Source organism: Oryctolagus cuniculus, chromosome 19 (assembly GCF_964237555.1).
Source record: "Oryctolagus cuniculus chromosome 19, mOryCun1.1, whole genome shotgun sequence".
Lineage (NCBI taxonomy): Eukaryota > Metazoa > Chordata > Mammalia > Lagomorpha > Leporidae > Oryctolagus > Oryctolagus cuniculus.
Window position 1 is genome coordinate 50,021,127 of NC_091450.1, and position 15,465 is coordinate 50,036,591.

The following is a 15,465-nucleotide window of genomic DNA, read 5'->3' on the forward strand; positions in this document are numbered from 1 at the left end:
AGAGGTCTTCCATCTGCTGGTTCACTCCCTAAATGGTTGAAACGGCCAGAGCTGCACCAACAGGGAGCCAGGAGCCAGGAGCTTCTTCCGGGTCTCCCACGTGGGTGCAGGGACCCAAGGACTTGGGCCATCTTCCACTGCTTTCCCAGGCGCATAGCAGGGAGCTGGATCAGAAGTGGAGCAGCCGGGACTCGAACTGGCGCCCACGTAGAATGCCGGCACTGCAGGTGGCAGCTTCACCCGCTGTGCGACATGCTGGCCCCTCTTTTATTGCGGTTTCCAGCCTTTCTCACTGAAACCGGATTGGACGAAGTTTGCATTCACTGCAGCTTGTGTGTGTCTATCCCTACAATGTGTCCGAATTCATCAGCCTGGGGAAAAGGAAGCATGGAAAATGCAGACGGGAATCACACAGGCTGCCTCGCAGATACAGGCGTCCTCGCCAATGAAGCCACCTCCGTGGGTCTTAGAAAAAGAAACATGGACTCTGTTCGAAGACCAAGGTCCCAGCAAGCCCTGAGCGTGGGGTGGGCCATTGGAGCTGTGGTTAGGATGATTTGGGACGCCCTTGTCCCATCCAGGAGTGGCTGCGAAGGGCCCCAGCTCCACTTCCGCTTACGTGGGGCACCCAGAGACCAACCGGAAGGGCTGCAGGGTACCAGCTAGGACGGGGGTCTGGATGCTGCAGGGGGAAGGGACCAGGCCAGCCACACCCTCTGAGAATCTGAAATCTCTAGAGACTCCCCCTGGGGAGGCATGCACACACGGACACACACGTGTGCACACGCCTGTATACACACACGTCACAGTTGCAGACACATCCCACACCTCTTCAAGCCCCTCCAGGTCTGTTGCCTCTGGAGAGGGGTCCCGCCCAGGTCAGCTGGTGCTCGGGCCCCAGGCACCTGTCGCTTCCCTTGACACCCGCAGCTCCGGAGACCAGGGGCATGACCTCGTCCGCAGACATCGCCGCGCCTGTGTGGGCTTACGGAGCTTCTCTGAAACTGCCCCCTCGTCCCAGCCCCCTTGCACGGCTGGGGAAACTGAGGCCTAAAGAGGGGGCAGGGGTTCACCTACATCACAGAGGCTGTGGGACCCCTGAGCACACCCGCTCCCACTCCTACCCTCCGATGGCCTCCCTCCTTCCTTGTCAGCGCCCCCACCCGGTGGGGGTGGGGCACGTGCCTCCTTGCTGCTGGGGTGGGGTGGGGGTTGGACAGCAAGCCTTACCTGCTGATTGGTGGCGGAGAGTGAAAAGGGCGGAGCCTTCTGCCCTAGCTGCTGTGGGGGTGGGGGAACACGGAGAAGCCAGCCAAGCTTCTATCTAGTTACGGGGTGGATGGGGTCTTTCTCCTTCTTCCTGAAGCCCAGCCTAAGGCTGTCAGACGCTGGGTTCAGCGTCTGCCTTGGGGCACACAGCCCAGCGATGGGGGTGGGGGGCCCTCCAGGATGACCTCTGCCCAGGCCTTTTGTCTCTGCAGAAAGCGCCTATGTCAGAAAGCAAAGTGCTGACACCGGCTGCGGGGACTGGAGGTGGGGGCGGAGTGGGAGGGGCCTGGACGCAGCCCCAGAGCAGGAGGGGTTTTCACAGGTGACTCGGCCCCTAGTGCCCTTCTGATTGGTTTTACCATAGGACACCCTGGGGATGGGGGTGTGTCACAGCCTTGGCATGAATGTTTTTGAGGAATCTGTAATAAGACAGAGGAACACTTGGGTCCGTGTGTCCCACGCTAACACACGTCTGAAGGTGGGCGCGGTTGGCACCGTGGTGTAGACGCTGCTTGGGACGACATCCCAGCTCCACTCTCTGTGCCTTCCTGCTAACATGCACCCTGGGCGGCAGCCGGGGACGGCTCCAGGGCTTAGGGAAACCCAGTTGGAGTTGCTGGTTCTGGCTTTGGTCTGGGTCAGCCCTGGCTGGTTGTAGGCATTTGGGGAGGGAAAGAGCAGGTGGAAGATCTCTCTCTCTCTCTCTCTCTCTCTCCCCCTCTCCCTCTCCCTCTCCCTCTCCCTCTCCCTCTCCCTCTCCCTCTCCCTCTCCCTCTCCCTCTCATTTTCCTGCAGCAGGCACAGGGGCTACTATTAGGACCAAGCAAACAAACAAAGCCAGACGCGTTTCAGCAGAAAAGACGTCTGGGTGTCAGGAGCCCTTTTTGCTGGGCAGAGCCGCTGCCGGGCTGTGGCTGTGGGCGGCTCTGGGCTGGGCGTGGCGTCACCATGGAGACAACAGCAGAGCCGGAGTCGGGCTCACTCCAGCACGTGGAGCCAGTTCCTGCGACCCGACCTTCGGTTTGTGCCTGCCCACGAGGAGTCCCCGGGCATCTGCCTGAGCGGGGTGGGGGGTGGGGTGGGGGGTGGGGTGGGGGGGGTGGGCACTGCTCCGTGCTGGGTGTGAACCTTATAAGGGAAAGGGAGATTTGATTTTTTTTTTTTTTTTTTTTGTCTCTGAGGGATGTGGGGTCTTCTCCCAAGATCCTAGGGGGAGCCTCCCCAGATTTTCCAAGAAAAATGATAAGCGGATGCCAGCCCCAGAGAACGCTAGATGGCATTTCTGGGTCCTTATTCCAGGCTAAAATTTCCAGTTTAGAACTTTTTTTTTTTTTTTAAAGATTTATTTATGTATTTGAAAGGCAGAGTTACAGAGAGGCAGAGAGATTTTCCATTGACTGATTCACTCTCCCAGATGGCCACAACAGCAGCAGCTGGCCTGATCCGATGCCAGGAGCCAGGAGCCTCCTCTAGAGAGGCAGAGACAGAGAGAGGGAGAGAGAGAGAGAGAGAGAGGTTTTCCATTTGCTGGTTCACTCCCCAAATGATCACAATGGCTAGAGCTGGGTCAATCCCAAGCCAGGGGCTTCCTCTGGGTCTCCCATGCAGGTGCAGGAACCCAAGGACTTGGGCCATCTTCTACTGTTTTTCCAGGCCACAGCAGAGAGCTGGATCGAAACTGGAGCAGACCGGACTCAAACTGGCACCCATATGGGATGCCGGCACTGCAGGCGGCAGCTTCACCCACTACACCCCCAGTTTTGAACTCTGTACCGTCAGCGTGGAAATGAATGAAGGAGGAGCCTAGGCTGTTGATTCAGACAAAGGAGCTGGCTTCTGATTGGCAGACGCCAAGGCGGGCCTGGGAGGGGGAGATCCGGAGCCTGGATCCCAGGCTGTTGGCTCCGGGTTCCTGCAGGTGGGCTGCTCAAAAGTGGGAACTTTTCTGAGGAGTCTTCAAAAAGCTCATGGAGAATTGCACATGATGAAAAAAGCATGCATGAGTTGATTTCAGGTTTCTTTTTTTTTTTCTTTTTTCTTTTTTTTTGCACCAAAGTAATCTTTCTTAAAAGGATTTATCTATTCAAAAGGCAGAGAGAGAGAGAGATCAATCTTCTATCTGCTAGTTCATGCCCCAAATGGCTGCAACAACCAGGGCTGGGCCAGACCAAAGCCAAAAGCTTGAAACCCCATCCAGGTCTCCCACACCGGTACAGGGGCCCAGGCACTTGGGCCATCTTCCGCTGCCTTTCCAGGCACATTAGCAGGGAGCTGGATCAGAAGCGGAGCAGCCGGGACTTGAACCAGCTACCCTGTATGGGATGCAGGCATCACAGGCGGTGGCTGAACCTGCTGCCCCATCACACCGGCCCCAGGCACCATCCTGGGTTGTAGGAATTCACATTGTCACCTGCTGTGGGTAGGTTCCAGCCGCCCTGGCTTGACGGGTCTCACAGCTGGTATAGTGGTGCTGTGTGGCGTCCAGTGCTGGTCCTTCTGCCCTTGGATGGTCTGGTAGCTGTGAGTGCGCAGGGGTGCCCCCCCACCCCATCCAGGACACTGCAGGTGGCACAGATCTGGGGCAGGGGCTAAGGAGCTGCAGCCTGATGAGGTGGTGCAAAATAGCAGGAGACCCCTGTCTCTGTAGTCAGGCGGACTCATTTCCGGGCCTTGCAGGCTGCCGGTGTGCTTCCTGCTGGGCTGGGAAGAGGCCTTCAGCACCTAAGGCCTGGGACCCGTGTTGTGGTGCAGCGGTTTAAGCTGCTGTCTGCAGCACCAGCATCCTTGGTTCAAATCCCGGCTGCTCCACTTCTGATCCAGCTCCCTGCTAATGCACCTGGGAAAGCAGTGGAAGAGGGCCCAAGTGCTTGGGCCCCTGCCACCCACGTAGGAGACCCAGATGGAGCTCCAGGCTCCTGGCTTTGGCCTGGCCCAGCTCCAGGTGTAGCAGCTATTTGGGGAAGGAACCCGCATATATAAGATCTCTCTCTCTCTCTCTCCCCATCACTCCCCAAGGCCCTCCCTGCCCCCCTGGGGTTCCCCGCTCGGTGAGCCCTGCTCTGGGCTGCTCAGCCTCTGCCTCCCCTTGCCTGGTGTGTGTTTTCTTAGAGTACTCAGTCTGGGGACACGGCGGCTCCACCTCCCCTGTCCCCTCTGCCCTTTCTCTAAGGCAACTTTTCCTTCTCATCGCTTGGGTCCTTCTGAGACGTCACCCCTAATTTCTCCCAAATAACAAACACTAGAAAGCAATGGGATGTGGCCAGTTTGTGATTTACAAAAGAAAAAAAAAAAGATGCTGGATAAAATAACCGGGCCGGCATCATCATTTGCTAAAGGGGAAGAGCTGCCTTGGAAATCAAAGACCCCACCCCCACCCCAAGTGAAGTCAGGAGGGCTTTCTGGAAAGTTCATGTTCATGGCAATTCTGCGCCCCCTCCTGGAACTTTGAGAACAAGTGCCCCAGGAACGCTCGCCCTGGCCCTGGCCTGCGCCCACCCTCTCTGGCTCTGTCCTGCCCACGCAAGGTAAATGGCACAATCGCCATGCTTTCCAGTCTGGCTTCTCCTGGGGCCTCTCATGTCGCTCCCCCTCTTCGTGGAGGAACGACACAGGACCCTGCGCTGTTCTTTTGTCTGCTCGGCCCTTCCCGGGTTTGCTGCTGGTTCTTCCCAGGTTGGGTGCCAACCCTTCCACCTCCGTGGAAGGGCGGCTCCCCCTGCCACTTTCCCCACTTCCGCGGGGGAGCAGCACACCGCCGGCTGGCTCTCTCGGGGGCTGCTCAGATGTTATCCGGATGTTCCCCTTAGATGTTCCTGGTGCATGTTGTCTCTCTCCTCCTTTATAGTCCTCTTCCACCAATCCCAACTCTGCTGCCCACACGCCGAGTACGCTGCTCTCCTCCAATCAGGAGCAGGATCAGCTCCTGCAGGTTATTGGTCGAACTGGAGGCAGCTGTGTAGAAGCTGTTTACTCCTCTCCCAGCGCCATATTGTGGGAGAGCAGATGCATAGAATAAGTCTTAATTCCAGTAACTTAGTCTAGTCCGAGTTGCTCCCCACACTCTCACGTACCTGTCCATCCCCTGGGACTTGGATGTCACTGTGCCCCTGGGCGTCTGGGGACTGGATGTTCTGGGAGAAGCTGGAGGTCATTTGTCCAAGCTGAGCTGCCCTTGAGCAGAGAGAATTAAGTACGAATAGGCCAGGCACCGACAGGAAAACCACTGAGCCTCTTCAATATGGCAGCCTCCTTCCTCAGCCGCCAATATTTTTTTTTTACAGAGACACACCAAGATCTCCTATTTGCTGGTTCACTCCCCCAGATGCCCACAACAGCCAGGGCCGGGCCAGGCTGAAGCCAGGAGCCCAGAACTCCATCTAGATCTCTCCCACGTGGGTGGCAGGGACCCAAGTACCTGGGCCATCACCGGCTACCTCCCCTGCACATTAGCAGGGGGCCAGAAGTAGAAGCGGATGTGGGACTTGAACCAGGAACTCTGATGTGCAATGCAGGCTTCCTAGACCAAATACCAGCCCACTCCCCCCGCCCCGCCCAGCAACCTCCTTTCTTTGCGGTTTGCCCATGCGGCTTCCTCATTCAATAACAGGCTTAGCCCAGGTGCTTGTAGGACTCCTACTCAGACTACTATTTGTCACTTTGTAAATCTTTTCCTTCCTTTCTGCCTAGGGCATGCCTGCAAAATTGCTTTGGAGGCACATCCTCAGAGGCGGGCTCTGATGGAGGTGTGGGCAGCAGGCTTTGAGCCACACTGAATTCCTCACCTGTGGGACGTAAGGGTGGCTTCCTGGAGGAGGTGAGAGCCTTCGGGAATGTCTCGGAGGATGCATGTGTGGCAGGCAGAGGGTGTCCATGGGAAGAACCCACCCATCAGAGCAGCAGGGAGCTGGGGCTGACGTGAGGGAGGCAGGCTGTGGTCAGGGACTCCTGTGGCTGGGCTCTGGAACTGGGCTTTTCCCTGAGGGCAATGGGGAGCCCTGTAGGGTTCTAGACAGATGAATTGTAGACCTAAAAGCTAGCTGTGCCATGTGGGGACCGCGTGTGACGCATGGAGGAGGCGGGACAGTCACGAAGAGAACCCTGGGAAAACAGCCCCGATGCCCGGCAGGGTGTGGGCTGAGAAAGAACACGTTTTCTCGAAGACAGGATCCTTACCCTCGGGGCCCCTGTGTCCTCTGGGGAGCAGAGGGACCCCAGCCCTGGTACGTTCGATCCTGGGGCCAGGGCTTTGCTACCTACAGCAAAGGTAGCTCTCAGCTGCCAGCCCAAAAAACCTGCAGTGGAGCAGGAACTTGGCAGAGCAATGAAGATACCAATTGGGCCGCCCACATCCCACACCCAAGTGCCTGGGTTCGAGTCCCAGTTCCATGTTCAAATCCAGCTTCCTGCTAACACCCCCCACCCACCCACCCACCCACCCAGGGAGGCAGCACGTGATGGCTCACGTCCTTGGGCTCCCAGTACCTCTATGGGAGCCCGAGCCAGCCCTGATTGGGAGATTTCTGTCTCTTTGCCTTTAGTACAAAATACAAATAAATAAATAATCGGGGAGGGGGGGACACAAGACAGCTCCCTGTGGCCCGGATGGTAAATGCCACTGCTTGGCAGGGCCAGGGACAAAGACACATTTGTTTTCACCGCGCCTGCCGCCCACTGTGAACAAATCCACACATTCTCCCCCGAGAGATGCTGCGTTAGCATCTCGTGCTCTGGGGTCAGAGGTCCCCAAAGCAAACCAGAATGGGAGGCTGGACCTGGAGGAAGACGGTGCCACAAAGAGGGACGATTCTGAGGGGTCCCGATCGGGGGCAGGGGGCGTCGTGGTCACCATGACGCCCTCTGTGCTTTGGGGAAGTCATTCTGCAAGGCAGCAGGGCCCAGCCCTCGGATGCCGAACGCACACCCCAGCCTCAGTTTCTTCGTCTGCAAAATGGGAATGACACAGTCCACCTCCACATGTCCTAAGCCGTAAGCACTCTGGTGGAGGCGTGGCCAGGACGGGCCCTGAGCCTGAGAGGGGGGCGTGGCTCCGGGGTTTGCACTCAGAGCCATTCATGTGCTCTCTCGCCCTAGTGGTCAGCTCTGAGAAGGAACTGAGCCAGGGAGGGAGGAGGCAGGGGCCCAGGACAGGCCTTCGCGTCTCTGGCAGGAGGCACAGCCCTGTGGATGTGGTGAGCGAGCTGGCTCCTGACCTGTCCAGCCTGGGGAGCCCACAGCGGTCCTAGGCTTGCCTGCGGCTTCCATGTGGCGCCCACAGGTACGGATGCAGGGAGCCGGGTGTCCACTGTGGCAGTGCTGAGGTCTGGAGCCTTGTAGAATTCCTCATTGGCATCCCATATGGGAGCTCCGGTTCAAGTCCTGGCTGCTCCACTTCGCATTCAGCTCCCTGCTAAGGCGCATGGGAAAGCAGCAGCAGGTGGCCCAAGTCCTTGGGCCCATGCTACTACCCATGTGGGAGACCCAGAAGAAGCTCCTGGCTCCTGGCTCCACCTGGTCCAGCCCTGGCTGTTGCAGGCATTTGGGAAGTGAACCAGCAGATGGAAGTCCTCTCTCTCTCCCTTGCTGCCTTTCAAAGCAATCAGTCAATCAATCCTTAGGAACAAAACCAAGCCGTGATCGAAATGCATGCTTTTCTTTAGAAAGTTCCCAGCCTCTGGGGCAGTGGGAGGTGTAGCAGCCCAGGCAGCTCTTGCAGAGACACACCAGGGGGCCAGGGCCAGGCACACAGCGGCTCTGTGCCTCAGTTTCCCCAGCAGGCTGTGCTGCTCCCTTTCCTCGTCTGTTTGGGCTCCACGCCCAGCCATCCCCACAAGGCCACCGGGTGGGTGCCTGTGGCAGCTGAGGGGACTCTGGCCATGTGCAGGGAGATCAGGTGGTGCCCACGCTGCAGCCATCCCAGGACGCCCTTCCTCTCTGTGAGTGTGGCCTCACAGCCCGCGTTGCAGACTGAAACTCAGAGTGATTCTGACTCCTCGGGAAGAACCGTCAGCCTGCAAACAGGCCGAAGGCAGGGTCCCGGCTGCCCTGGGCACTGTCGTCCCTGCTCAGGCCTGAGCTGTCCGGAGGCCTGAGCACATGAACTTCAGCTCCCGCCGAAGGCACAGTGGCTGCTCCTGGCAGCCTGGGTTGGGACTTTATTAATTTTTTTAATAATTAATTTTCATTTTTATTTGAACATCAAACAGAGTTGCAGACAGAGAAAGACATATTCCATTTGCTGGTTCAGTGCTGTAACAGCCAAGGCTGGATCAGGCCAGAGCCGGGAGGCTGGCACTGCATCTGGGTCTTCCACGGGGTTAGCAAGGAGCCCAAGCCCTGGAGCCAGCACCGGCTGCCTCCCAGAGCGCATTGGCAGGAAGCTGGATCAGAAGTGGAGGAGCTGAGACAGAGAGAGAGAGAGAGAGAGAGAGAATGAGAGAGAACTTTGCCAGCACAGTGGTGCCTCAGTGGCCACGGGGGACTGGGGGAGAGAGCAAGCCGCAGGCGTGGTCAGATGCCACGGCCCCATCTCACCCACCGCAAGGGGCGCTTGCAGGGAGTGACACCACGACAAAGAGCTGCTGTGTGTGTTCAGTACAGAGACCGGTTGGTTGGAGCGGTTTTGCTCCAGGCTGGGGTGAAGCCCGCAGATCCAGAGGCCGATGGTGCCTCTGCATACCCCTCTGCCCTCCCTCCCCTCCCCCACAGCACCAGTGTTCCTCCACTTCCTTCTTGCTCCCTTGTTTTTTTTTCCTCTACGTCTGAACAATGCTGTGCTGGGGTTTGCAGATTCCAAACCTAAATCGAAACATAAATGCAATTCCAAGCATCAGTGCACATAAATGAACCAACGCCAGGCAATCTGTGGTTTCCTTCTTACTGTTCAGCATTAGTTTTTACAACCTATTTTATTTGGAAGGCAGAGAGAGAGAGAGGAGCGCCAGCTCTTCCGTCCTCCGGTTCACTCCCCAGATGCCTGCAGCTGCCAGAGCCGGGCCAGGTGGAAGCCAAGAGCCAGGATCTCCATCTGGATCTCCCACTTGGGTGCCGGGGTCCACGAACTTGAGCGACCAGCCGCTGCCTCCCAGGGTGCACATTAGCAAGAAGCCAGACCAGAAGCGGAGCTGTGGCGGAACTGCGGTGCCCAGTGCCTGCCCCGGCCGGCGTTATCTGGGGCTCATGCCCAGGGAGGCTCCCACGGGGCGGATTCTTCTCCCTCCCCCCCCGCCTATGCCGGCTCCCGATGATGGACACGGGGGCTGTCTCCAGGCTGGGCTCCGGCTTGGTTTGGTTCTGTCTGTGTCTCGGGGAGCTCCTGGCTCGTGTTTCTCCACACTGCACCGTGTTAGTGGCCACGCCCCCTCACCTGTGTAAGACGACATCCCAGAGTTTCCCCAGGGAGGGGGCTTGCCTCCGTGGACATTCTTGTAGCAGGGTCTAAGTTCTTGGCAACACTTCGAGTGGTCAGATCTTTTTTTATTCTTTTTTAAATATTTTATTTATTTGTTTATTTATTTATCTGCTTGTTTATTTGAAGGACAGAGTTACAGAGAGAGAAAGAGAGATTCCACCTGCTGGTTCACTCCCCAGATGGTTTCAAAGGCCAGGGCTGGGCTGCACCAGGCAGAAGCCAGGAGCCAGGAGCCTCATCCAGGTCTCCCACATAAGTGCAGGAGGACCTGGGTTTAAGTCCTGGCTCTGCTCCCGATTCCAGCTCCCTCCTAACACACACCTGGGGAGGCAGCAGGTGGTGGTTCAGGTTGTTGGGTCCTGGTCACCCACATGGGAGACCTGGCTCCTGGTTCCTGGCTTTAGCATTTGGGGAATGAACTGGCAGATGGGAATTCTCTGCCTCTCTCTCTCTCACTCGCTCGCGCTCTCTCTTTCTTTTTCCCTTTCAAATAAATAAACAAAAAAATTTTAAAAATTAAATGTCTTGGGCAAATGATTATAAATCAAAGATCCAATGTATCAGTAATTAAATTTTTTTTTTTTACAGGCAGAGTGGACAGTGAGAGAGAGAGAGAGAGACAGAGAGAAAGGTCTTCCTTTGCCATTGGTTCACCCTCCAATGGCCGCCGCGGCTGGCACACCGCACTGATCCGATGGCAGGAGCCAGGTGCTTCTCCTGGTCTCCCATGGGGTGCAGGGCCCAAGCACTTGGGCCATCCTCCACTGCACTCCCTGGCCACAGCAGAGAGCTGGCCTGGAAGAGGGGCAACCGGGACAGAATCTGGCGCCCCGACCGGGACTAGAACCCGGTGTGCCGGCGCCGCTAGGCGGAGGATTAGCCTGTTGAGCCGCGGTGCCGGCCAGTAATTAAATCTTTATGTAGGGGCAGGCACTGGGGAACAGCAGGTTAAGCTGCGGCTTGGGATGCCTGCTTTCCATCACTGGAGTACCCGTTTGAGCCCCAGCTCCTCCCCTTCTGGCACAGCTCCCTGCTGATGCGCCGGGAGGCAGCAGATGCTGGCCCAAGTGCTTGGGTTCCTACCATCCGTGTTGGGAGACCAGGATGGAGTTCCAGGCACCCAGGTTCAACCTGACCTAGCCCTGATTGTTGTGGGCATTTGGGGAGTTAATCAGTAGGGAAAGATGAATCTCTCTCTCATAAAGATATATTTATTTGTTTGAAATGCAGAGTTACAGAGAGAGAGAAAGAGAGCTTGATCTTCCATCTGCTAGTTTATTCTCCAAAAGGCTGCAACAGCCAGGGCTGGACCAAGACGAAACCAGAAGCCTGAAAATCCATCTGGGTTTCTTTTTTTTTTTTGACAGGCAGAGTGGACAGTGAGAGAGAGAGACAGAGAGAAAGGCCTTCCTTTGCCGTTGGTTCACCCTCCAATGGCCGCCGCGGCCAGCGCGCTGCGGCCGGTGCACCGCGCTGATTCTATGGCAGGAGCCAGGTGCTTCTCCTGGTCTCCCATGGGGTGCAGGGCCCAAGCACCTGGGCCATCCTCCACTGCACTCCCTGGCCACAGCAGAGAGCTGGCCTGGAAGAGGGGCAACTGGGACAGTATCCGGCGCCCGGATCGGGACTAGAACCTGGGGTGCCGGTGCCGCTAGGCGGAGGATTAGCCTAGTGAGCCGCGGCGCCGGCCCTGGGTTTCTGACATGGGTGCAGGGGCCCAAGCACTCCAGCCACCTTCTGGGCTTTCCCAGGCACATCAGCAGGGAGCTGGATGGGAAGAGAAGCAGCCAGGACTCGAACTAACGGTCATGTGGGATGCCGGTGTCTCAGGCAGTGGCTTAGCCCCCAGCGCCACAATGCCCGCCCCACATGTCTTTCACGTAGATAAAAATGGAACTTAAAAATTTCATGGGAGAGGCCAGCGCTGTGGCATAGTGGGTAAAGCTTCTGCCTGCAGTGCCAGCATCCCACATGGGTGCCAGTTTGAGTCCCGGTTGCTCCCCTATAGATCCAGCTCTCTGCTGTGGCCTGGGAAAGCAGTAGAAGATGGCCCAAGTCCTTGGACCCCTGGTCCCACGCGGAAGACCCAGAAGAAGCTCCTGGCTCCTGGCTTCAGATCGGCGCAGCTCAACTTTGGCCGTTGTGGCCAATTAGGGAGTGAATCAGTGGATAGAAGACCGACCTCTCTCTCTCTCTCTCTCTCTGTCTGCCTTTCCTTCTCTGTGTAACTATGACTTTCAAATAAATAAATAAATCTTTAAAAAAAGAACCCTCCATGTGGATTTCTAAACTGTTTTCCCACCGCAATGCTCTAGACTCCACGCTCCAGGAACTTTTGAAAGTACCCGGGTACGTGGAGGAAAACAACTTAGTATGTCAGGGGTCAGTGCTCGCCACAGTTCCCAGCAACCCTGGGGCTCTTGGAAAATACCCTGTGGGGGGGCACTCGTGTACATCCGGATGGCTCTCGCGGAGCTGGGGTGGTCAGGGTGTAATGTCCACCACAGGCTGGGCTTGCGGCTAGGGAACCGCAGGGACAGGGCTCGGGGGGGGGGGGGCGGGGGATGACTGCAGCACATTCCATTAGCCTCCCCCAGCCACAGCCAGGCAGGCTGTCCTTCCGCTGGGTGCACAGCTGCCCACGCAGGTGATTCATCCCCCAGCCCCACATCTGCACCCCCTTCCTGTCCCAAGAGGCACTGCTTCCCCATTCGCTCCCCGCCGGGGTCTCCTGCCTGCGTTCGCTGCTCACCCGTGCCTGGAGCTGCAGCCCAGATGTGGCCCACGGCCATCCTTCCAGCACCCCTCATCCCGCCCTCCCCCCCATCATGCCCAGGGTGAAGCACACCCGCCGCCCCCCTCCAGGGGGACTGCTTCTAGCACATTCCCAGATGGTCCCTTTAAGCGAGGAATGCTTGACTTCCTGTTATGTTTTCCGTCAGCAGTCCCAAACCAGAACTTTTTTTCCCATAAAACTGCCTCTTCGGGTTACGGACAGACGCTGGGTCACCACTTTGCAAAGGAGGGCAATTCGGATCACTTTGGCTTGGGCACAAAATGAAAAATTCAAGTCTGCCTGGGGTTGGGGGGAGAGGAGTGGGGGGGTCTGATGCCCCCCCCCCCCCCCGCCGCCGCCCCACCTCGCTCCTGGCCCAGGAGACCTCAGTTCGAATCCCACTTCGCACTCGCAGGCTGCCTGACCCTGGAGAAACTGCCCTGCTCTCTCATCTGTAAAAATGTAGACGTGAAGAGTTGTACTACAGAGACTGAAGAACACGTTTGACCAGCTGGCTTCTGGCACAGGGAGGGCCTGGCATAAAATGTTTCCCAAACCCACTCCCGCTCAAGGTTTTATGGAGTCAGGACAGAGAGCAAGGGGCCGGCGCTGTGGCACATTGGGTGAAGCCACTGCCTGGGACGCCGGCATCCCATACTGGAGCACAGGTTCGAGTCCCGGCTGCTCTGCTTCCGATCCAGCTAATGCACCTGGGAAAGCAGCAGAGGACGGCCCAAGTCCTTGGGCCCCCGCACCCACGTGGGAGACCTGGAAGAAACTCCTGGCTCTTGGCTTCCTCCACCCCAGCCCCAGCCACTGCAGCCATTTGGGGAATGAACCAGCAGACAGAAGACCTCTCTCTCTCTCTCTGTTTCTCTCTGCTTCTTCCTCTCTCTCTGTAACTCTGCCTTTCAAATAAATAAATGTTAAAACACACACACAGAAAAAGATCAGGTGAGAGACAACACTTGAGTTCCTAAGACCAGTCGTTGAAGAAAGATTTTTAAAAGAAGCCATCAGAAAGGTGAGGGGGGAAAATACCACCTCTAAGGCTCCGAGGCGCAAGTCCAGACCCCAACCTGACTCCTCTGGAAATGCGACTACAGGAGAATCCTGTGCTGTTCTCCAGGGTTCCCACATCTTTGGAAGAAGTAGGACCTTGACAAAGAATGTGAAATATTCCTCCCACCCGTAAGAGCTCCGTCACACACAAGGAAGTTCCGATGAGTATTGAAAAAAGTTTGTAGGCGACACTCAGCATCCCAGTTAGCAGGTTAAACCGCTGCCTGCGACACCAGCATCCCACTTCAGAGCGCTTGGTTTCAGTCCCGGCTGCTCCACTCCCGATCCAACTCCCTGCTAATGCTCCTGGGGAGGCAGCAGAAGACGGCCCAGTATTTGCCACTCACGTGGCAAGACCCAGAGTTCCTGGCTTTGACCTGGCCCAGATCCAGCGTTGTAGGTGCTTGGGGAGTGAACCAGCGGATGGAAGACCTCTCTCTCTCTCTCTCTCTCTCCGTCTCTTGTCTCTTCCTCTCTCTTTCTTGCTCTGCCTTTCCTTTTTTTTTTTTTTTTTTTTTTTTTTTTTTGGACAGGCAGAGTGGATAGTGAGAGAGAGAGAGAGAGAGACAGAGAGAAAGGTCTTCCTTTGCCGTTGGTTCACCCTCCAATGGCCGCCGTGGCCAGCACGCTGCGGCCGGCGCACTGTGCTGATCTGAAGCCAGGAGCCAGGTACTTCTCCTGGTCTCCCATGGGGTGCAGGACCCAAGCACTTGGGCCATCCTCCACTGCACTCCCTGGCCACAGCAGAGAGCTGGCCTGGAAGAGGGGCAACTGGGAAAGAATCCGGCGCCCCGACCAGGACTAGAACCCGGTATGCCGGCGCCGCTAGGTGGAGGATTAGCCTATTGAACTGCGGCGCCGGCCGCTCTGCCCTTCAAATAAATAAATCTAAAAAAAAAAAAAAAAAAAAAAAGACTTTACAAAAATAAAAGAAGGAAAACGTGCTAAAAAAAATGTGACACATATTGTGGCATGAAAGAGGCCAGTCTGAAGAAGCTCCGTGCTGGTCATAGAGGGCCCCATCTACTCAATGCTCCAGCAAAGGCGACAGGAAAGACAAAGGCATCGGAACAGTACAGAGAATCTGGGGCAGAGAAACCACCCCGCGTGACACTGTAATACCCAGCACATCATGCATTCGTCAAAACCCATGGACCTGTTCATCACAATGTGAATTTTTTAATTAAAAAAATAATAATAACTTGATTTATCTGAGAGGCACCAAGACAGACAGCGAGAAAGAGAGAGCTCACACCTGCCAGGTCACTCCCCAGATGTCCACAACGGCCAAGGCTGGAGCAGCCGGAAGCCAGGGGCCAGGAGCTCCACCTGGGTCTCCCATGTGGGCGGCAGGGGCCATGCACTTGAGCCATGGTCTGCTGCCTCCCAGGGTGCGTTAATAGGACACTGGCGTCGTGATCAAAGCCAGGTGCTCTGATCTGGGACACAGGTGTCGTAACCACTGTGCCAAATGCTCACCCCGGAAAGAGTGAACCTGAACGTAAACTGTGGACTTCAGTTAACACTAATGCATCAACATTGGTTCACGGATTATGATATTTATACCGGGCTAATAAGGCAGGGAGAGGGGCAGTTGGGAACTCTAGGAACCATCTCTATAATTTCCTGCAAATCTACAAGTGTTCCGAAAACTGCAGAATGATTGTTCAATTAAATAAGGCTCTACGAATCATTCTGCAAAGTGTACTTGGAGTAAGTGTGATGAGGCGGAAAGAAAGAACGCTGTGGGGGACGAGGACCCCGGGGGATGGTCACTGAAGGGCTGGTGACCCTGGCCTCCCCGGGCCCTCTCTGGCTACAGCTTCTTCACCTTTAAAAAGAGGGCTCTGGGGCGGGCTCTGGGGTAGGCGCTGTGGCGTGGTGTCGCTGTGGCTGTGGCGCAGTGTGTCACACCCAGCCTGGGACTTCTGCCTCCCAGGTGGGCACCAGT